This window comes from Sciurus vulgaris (assembly GCF_902686455.1).
Source record: "Sciurus vulgaris genome assembly, chromosome: 13".
In the NCBI taxonomy this organism is placed as follows: Eukaryota; Metazoa; Chordata; class Mammalia; order Rodentia; family Sciuridae; genus Sciurus; species Sciurus vulgaris.
Window position 1 is genome coordinate 32,729,441 of NC_136474.1, and position 8,073 is coordinate 32,737,513.

At 42.4% G+C, this 8,073-nt stretch overlaps 1 long non-coding RNA gene across 1 annotated transcript; it reads left to right on the forward strand.

Annotated features, from left to right (window-relative positions):
• Positions 1 to 886: 886 nt before the first annotated feature.
• Positions 887 to 7,241, forward strand: LOC306642738. The gene is made up of 5 exons (XR_013758647.1): positions 887 to 1,454; positions 2,172 to 2,266; positions 3,281 to 3,561; positions 4,031 to 4,166; positions 6,243 to 7,241. It is a non-coding gene; the product is annotated as an uncharacterized lncRNA (long non-coding RNA).
• The last annotated feature ends 832 nt before the right edge of the window (positions 7,242 to 8,073 follow it).

An 8,073-nucleotide genomic window follows, 5' to 3' on the forward strand; every position in this document is an offset into this window, starting at 1 on the left:
TAAGTTAGTGATGCCAGGCTAATGAAATGACTTCCAAGGGAATTCACAAGCAGTGACCACACCCAGCTCCAGGGAGTGGCCCCGCAAGAGACAAGGCTAGAGGGGAAAACTTGTCCAAGCTCTTGGGTATCCATATCACACCATCACATGCCCCACTTGGAGAACTAGACCGAATGATTGCCCTGCTTGCTATTTTTCCTTGTTAGTTTCCTGTTCTTCCCTTTTGGGCTAATTGTGTTTTCCCTTGTGCCATTGTATCTAGGAAATATGTTTATTTTCTTTTTGATTATTAGGATTATAGCTAACATAACCACAAAAGGTTTGATTGTGGTGCTTTGCTTTCACCTGAGTCAGCCACTACCTGAAGAGGTAGAGAGGTGGGAGAAGAAAAGAGTTCATTTTGCAGTAATTCAACATGAATGAGTAGCTGCTGGTTTCATCATGCTTAGTGCTGCTGAGTGAAATTGAATATACTGTGTTATGAGGGATTGTTCTCTCAGTGTTGGACTAGTGGGCACAAGAGGGTAGTTCACTATTCTTGATAGATGTTCTTTACAGGAGCTGGGGTAGTGTGGGTCTTATCTGGGTCCAGTGGACACTGAACCATCCCAGACTTTTGAATCTAAGTTTACAAGATTGTTTAGACACTTGCTAGATTCTCAGTGTGTGTGCATCTGGTTTCCAGCCTCGTCTGTCTCTTCTCTACACTTCTGCCAATGCCTTTGAATTTGGACATTTCCCGTGACCTAGAAAGGGGAAGTGCCCAGTCCAAAGCATATCATTTTAACTAACTCTGAGGTTAGTCCTTAAGAGAAAGGGGGAGTGCCCAGTCCAAGGGATAGCATTTAACTAACTCTGTGGTTAGTCATTAAGTGAGGGATGAGGGTGTGGGGAGGAAAGAAAGTTGTGCTCATGAATCCAAAAGAAGAAATTGTGGAGGAAAAAGCCTTTTAATTCAGGGTTCAGCATCACTGTATTCCCTTGAGTCTCAGAGGAGACATTGGAGGACTATTGAGAGATGCAGGCACTGTTGAGGTTTGCAGACTCTTGGAGATGGACTGAATGCATTTGTTTTTCCTGAGACAGACATGAGCTTCTTGGGACAAGGGTAGATATTCTGGTATTGACCTTTAATATCCCCCAAAGGCTTACCTGTTAAACCACTCATTCCCACTATTGGGAGATGGTGGAACATTTTGAAAATTGGGGCCCAGTTGATGGAAATTAGTTCATTTGGGATGTGCCCCTGAATGGGTACTAGGACCCCTATACATTTCTGGCTCTCTTTCTCTTTGCTTTCCGGGTGCCATGAGGTGAGCAGTTTCCTCTGCCACACAGTCTCTGCCAGATGTTTTGCCTTGCCACAGGTTCAGATGCAGGAGTGGAAAAACGACCATAGATCTGAAATGATGAGCCAAAATAGATCTCTGCTCCATTGAAGGGGATGATCTCAGGTACTTGTCACAGGGTTGGAAAGTGATCAGGACAGCTCCTGTCCAAAATACAAGAGTCCGCCAGCCCCTTCCTCTAACAAAGTCACTTCCTCTGTAAGTAGCAGGGAACAGCTGATATTTCACTCACTCATCTTTTGAGCCACAAACATGTCAGTAATGTCCCCACATTAGAATTGGGGCATGTAAGGATGCCCAAGGCCTCTTGTGTGAGAACACTTCAGACCCCATTCAGGAATTGGGGCCAGTGTGACTGAAGAGAGCCCAAGTGGACAAGCCTAGGCCTTTTGTAGGAACACACATATCACAACATTGTGGCTTGGCAGTCAGGAGTCTTCTGTGTGCTTACAGTGGATACTCAAAAGGATCTATTTTGGGTGATCCTCTCCTTTGAGTTCCCCTTCAGTGTCCCAGAGTAACTATATCCCAGAAGAGTTATCTGAGAGGGCTTTATTTCTATGTGAATTGTTTCCTCTGTGTTGATAACTTATTGAGTGACTGGAATGCACCTTTATCACTTCCATTTTCAACACCAAGGTATGTGTCTGAAATCTTTAATTTCACCCCTCTACTTCTCACTGCCATAGTAGGAGAAAACCTTCTTTTGTTGGAGGGGAAGGGGAAGCAGTACTAGAGAGTAAACCCAGGGGTGATTTATCACTGAACCACATGTCCAATTCTTTTGATTTTTTTATTTTATTTTTATTTTTATTTTATTAGAGTCTCCTGAAGTTGTTTCTGGTCTCTAAGTTCCTGAGGCTGGCCTCCAACTTGTGATCCTCCTGTCTTAGCTTCCTGACTGGTTAGAATTATGTGTAAGTGCCCTTGTGAAATTGTGAAATCTGTATTGAAATCAAACAGATCCATTTTGATGATTGTAGAAGATAGTGTCACTGTCTATGTTAATGGTTTTGGTCACTCTCTGGAGATTTAAAAATATGACCACAATGGGGCTAATCAGTTAACTGAAATATGTTTGTCTTAAACTGGTCTTTGTATTTGGGTGATAATGTTTGTCCCTATGTGTCCACTGTATATGGTGAACTGTAACCTAACTTAATATGCAGATATGCTGTAACCCATCTTAACTGTAGGAATTTGCTTCTAACCAAGCAACTATGTCTCAGCCATTCATAGCAGTGTAGCTTGCTGTTGACTGACCTGATCACATGCTGTTGACTGACCTGATCACTGGCTATTGGTCAGACTGCAGCTAATCAGATTATTTCCAGATGGCCATTCATTTTCTCTGATGGTGTGTGTAACGTGCAGAGGTGATGCAGTTAAACCATCTTTGGTTCCAAGTGCCCCCTGGTACCAGAATCTTTTTTGTTTTTATTCTTTTTTTTTTTTTTTTACACAAGCTTTTCTAAATCAAATTGTTCTCAGTTTTTCTACAAACAATTCCAAAGTAGGAACCACCGTGAGAAGCTACCAGTTTGTTCCTTGTGGCATATGGAGGAATTCAGAGACTTTTTTCTGACCATTTTTGAGCCATCTAGGAGTAGAGTGAGCTGAAATCCCCAGTAACACAGAATAGGCTGACTTGGGAATAACTGTTTTTCTACCACAGGTTCAAAAGTTAGATCACAGCTTGAGAGCCCTGATGTTGGGAGAGAGATTGTGACAGCAAGAGGAGTACCCAGTGAGGGCATCAAGGGGAAAACTGTGAGGACCAACCAGGAGACATACAGGAGTGATGTCTGGGAAATGCAGGGATGCCCATGAAATGTCCCCTCTGAATGCATGTCCAGTACAGACAGCATCCTTGTGGGCTTAGGGAAGAGCAGCACCCATCAAGTAATATTTTCTTTCTTTTTCACTCCCAGGGTAGCTGCTATACTTGATGTGGTCAGAAGACATGGCCACTAGACCTGTGTGCTAGGAGAGGTAGCTGTACCAAATGCCAATGGAGAATTCTACCTGATGCTTGCTGGTCTGACTCTGCAGGATTTCAGTAAGCCTGGCTGTTCCTGAGAACAAATGCGTAGTTTGAATGCAGTGTCCTGTATTGACTATTAATCTTGGACTGTCAGTGTAATTACTGTAACCAGACTTCATTTTGTCTTTGGAGAGAACCATGGATTTTTCCTTATTTGAACATAAACAGGTAAGCCATGGGGACCCTAGATTTCACCCAAGTACTGGAGACACCAGCACCAAAGAGCTGGTGTGCATATTTAGTGTGGAGAGAACAAATTTAGTTGGAAGAACTCCATGAGTGCAGCTTGTTCACAGTCAAAGCAGCAGTAACTGGGATTAGAGAAAATAGTCCTTTAACACCAAACTAAATTAGTATAAACCTGCTAAATATCATGTTGAAAAAAGTGAATTGAAAAATTACTTGAAAGTATATTCATTTGCTTCTTAGAACTGTAATTCTCTAGTATGTATAAAGCATTAGCTTTTGTGCTTGAAAATTAATAGGTTAATGCTGGAAACACTATATCACAATTGTTTGTACTTGGCAATCATGCAGTAAAATAAAACAATGATAATATCAAAATCTTATCAGTATTCGAATACTGTATCTTATTTTCTCTTCACTACAACATTATTAACATTCATTCGCATTTTAGGAAGTGATGTTTGCAGATACAGAGTGGCTTGCCAAGTCATATACTTGGAATATGGAAAGTTTCTCTCACTCCAGGGACCACAGTGTACAAAAGAAATTCATACACCACTTAAAGTTTTTCTTGATGTTGGACATAGGTATGTAAAGTGTTCCTAGCAACAGATTAATGGCAGGAATATAAAAAGGTGGTATGGTGGTCTTGTTTGCAAAGTTTCAGGAGGATTCCTGATAGATGTCTGTCTGGTCAAGATGTTATTGGAAAGAAATGGTAGAGGAGAAGGTAATGAGTCCAGAGATGGGAATGGGACAGGAGCAGGCAATGTGACAGAAGGCAGTGGAACAGGAGATGGCACTGGTACAGAAGCAGGGAATAAGCAGTTGGGAAATGAGGAGCTCTGTGGGGTGTTTCCCCATGAGACTGTCCTTGAGTTACAATGAAAAGTCAAGCTGGGGCCTGGCAGAGGTGTAGGGCAGCCCATGGGTTCCAGAGGATGAGATGGGGGAGAAGAAAGTCCATCTGATTGAGGTGAGTGTTGTTCCAGAGGAATCACAGACTGTGGTGACTGAGAGGCACTCAGGTATGAGTGCGACCCCTCAGACAAGGAGGAAGACATTAATTTTGGTGAGGAGATGGAAGCCAGAAGCAGAGGGTGCTTGTGCACAGAAGACAGGGAAGGCAAGGGGTAGAAGGAAGTGGCCAGAGCATCCTGCACAGGCAGTGTTCATGATGGGTGGACTGCATCTGACTCGGATTTGCACTTTTCATCTGGGTCATCCCCGTGTAAGACATGGTGAAAGCTGCTGTCTTCATGAAGCTTCCCTAGGTGGCTGTAAGCGATAGGAGGCACAGGTTGTAGCTGGAGCAGATGGGGCCAGGAGGTAGTGTACATGGGAAGGGGCAGGCACCTGAGGTTTATAGCCTCTCACTGCCACATATTCCATGTTTACAGAGCCCTAACTCTTTCATACCCCAGAGCTTTAGTGACATCCTGCCCCATGAGAATTTTGTGTTTTAGGATCATATCATAGACAGCAGCTGGAAGAATACAGGAAGAAGTTTAATGTTACTTTAATGTTACTTCCACTTCCCTCCAGCAATCCCTGTAACATGAAAATGGAGACTGGGTTACTGTGGAGAGGAAGGGTGAGTAGAATGTCCATATGGGGAAAATTGTGTGAAATTAGTCTCTGGAGAGCAAGCACCAGTGTTCAAGGCCACATAACAGGTGATAGGGATAGCAAAGCACATAGAAGTTTTGCACTTTGTCATTTCCTTCCACCTCCACTTCCCCACTGTACTCATAATCACCCTGTGGGAAGAACGATTGTACCATTTCAAAGATGAATGGATCTTAGGAAAGTGAGAGCTTATCCACACATTGACCAGGAAGTCACACGTCTAAATCCAGACAGCATGGCTCCATGATGGCCCACACTGTCCTACTGGACATCACTCATCCCTGGCCCACCACAGCTTCATTGTGAGCACAGAACCTGAGAAGTGTCTATAGGATGATGATTTCCTTCCTGAATCTTCCCTTTCTTGTCTATGCTATTGAGATTCACTGGAATGTGTCTTCATTCTCTTGGGTCAGGGGACAGCAAATCACCTCAGGGCTGGGAGTGCAGCTCTTTACCTTTCAGAATTCCACTCTTCTTCCTCTTCTTGCTCTGTGCCTTCTTCACCTTTGGATGCAGACCAACAACAAAGGAAAAGAGGCTGGTGCCCATTAATCCTCTACTCTCCTAGACCAGTTGTAGACATTCCATGATTCTGAACAGCATAAGTGTATATAGTTAGCTAGTGAGGACCACTTTAAGAATGATTGTAAAGTGGAGAAATATTTTATTTTTTTTCTTTGGAAAACATAAACAGAGAATTTTCTCTCTAAAGTGCACCACGGATGTCCTCAGTCACTGCTCCTCCACTCAGGATCAGACTCATTTCTGTAGGCTCTTCTAGGCTGCTAGGCAAGCTTATGATCCCTGAGGCCAGAGGTGACTCCAGCCTGTGATGGAGGCCCTCAAGACTCAGCACAGCCCTCACATCAGTCAAGCAGAGAGGAAAGACTTTTTTTCTGAGACTCCTTCCAGGAGAAGGTGACTGATGGAACAGTCCTTAAACCTGATTTTCTTCACAGGTTCCCAACTCTTTCAGAAATCCAGACCTCTGACACTGAGTCACAATGTGTGTTTTTCTCTTGATAATGCAGCTCACCACTTGGATAGTCTGGGAGCTTCAGAAAGTGCAGACCCTCTCCCTGCCCTGCCCACCTGTCCCAGCATGATGCTCTGTTCTGTCCTGAGATTTCTGATTTTTGAAGTGTCTAGTTATTTCGGATTAGTGGAAAGAAGAGTAGAAAACAGAGAATCTATTTTTCTGGTGAGTCTGGCCTGAGGGTTTCTTTCCTTTGGATTTCTTTTTCCTTGGTGTTGGGAAAGATGGATCACTCTGGAAGCAGGGTAACAGGAGGAGAAAGAGCCCCAGTCCACACACAAAGCCAAGGATCATATCCATTGCTCAGGGTGAGTAGAAGCTGGGGTTCAGCCATGAGGCACTAACGCTATTCAGAGGAAAGAGAGGATTCTCCAACACCTAAATGGCACTGTCCATTTTGGACAAATGAGTCCTGAGAGGTCTTTTCAGCAATGGGGAGTAGGGCCTAGGCATGTAACACAGGGCTGTGCTGTCTCATCACAAAGGGATCCTGAGAGCAGGGGAGGGTCAAGAAGAAGAGGCAGCAGCACACCCCTGCCCCACCCTCCAGTCCAGGATGTCCTCCACCCTCCTGGGCCTTCAAGATCCCTATTTCCAACTCTACCTTCTTGCCCTGCCCCAGGAGGCCTTAAATCATTTCCTGTTGTTTTTGTCTAGCACCCAGACATAATCAACTTCCTTTTAGATCTCTTCTTAGTTTCCTCAGTAGTACACTGTTTTGATATTGGGTTGTTTCTGTAGTTGTTATTTTGCAGGGATTATTACTTTCTTGTTCTCTTCTCTCTGCTGTGTCAGCTTTCTCAATCAATATTTTTTTTCTTTGAATCAACACAGATGTAGAACTGAAATCTGTTCTTTAATTACTTAGTTTTGTGCATTTTAAATAAAATTTCTTCATGTTTGTTTTCTCATTAATTTTATTACCTTCATGTAGAGGGTCTTGAACAACACAACAAAAACCTAAATTAAATATATGATTATTCCAAATCCAGAAGAACAGGTACAGAAAATGAAAAAAAAAAAAAAAACAAACAAAACTTCAAGGAAATTTTTGAATGTTTCTCATATATTTTCTTCAACTTCAATGATTGTTCTTCAAATTTGCTGATGAATTTTGTGGGATTTTCTGTATACACACACACCCACCCAGACACAAACCCAGTTATTCATGTGTGATATGTATGTCAAATATGCATCATATCATGTGTGTAGGAATGGCTGTTTGTTTTGATTTTACAAGGGGAAATATTGAATCTGGAGGTCTGAATTTTATGTCAAATTTGGTAAATTTCTAGCCCTTGTTTTCCAAGAGGTTTTCTTTCCCCTTTTCCCTCCTTTCTCTCTGAGTCTCTCTTTGCATGTGTGTAGATAGCCTTGCTGATGGGGATGTCCAGGTCATGAGCACCACTTGCTGGAAAGATCTCTGCCTTGTGCTGCTCTGTTGGCTCTGTCCTTTACCATATACCAACTGACTAAAGTGATGTGGGTCTGTTTCTGGGTTATGTTTGCTAATACTTCATTGCATTTCTTTTCTACTTTTATGACATATTTAAATCTGTAGTTTTCTTATAATCTTACACATGTGTTAGAACGTCGTTCTTTGGCTTTTGTGTTCTGAAGAGATGAACTATGAACCTATCTTGAACTGTTGTAATGGCCTTATTGGGTCAGTATCTGATAAGTTATAGTTGTATTCAGATGGACAATTTCTTTTTGAGTTACATCTAGCATATAAATCAATTGATTTCATGCAGTTTCTTGAATTTAAGAATATTGAGTTCTTTGTGGTATCCCTGGACTATCTTTGTAATGTCTAAGAAATCAGT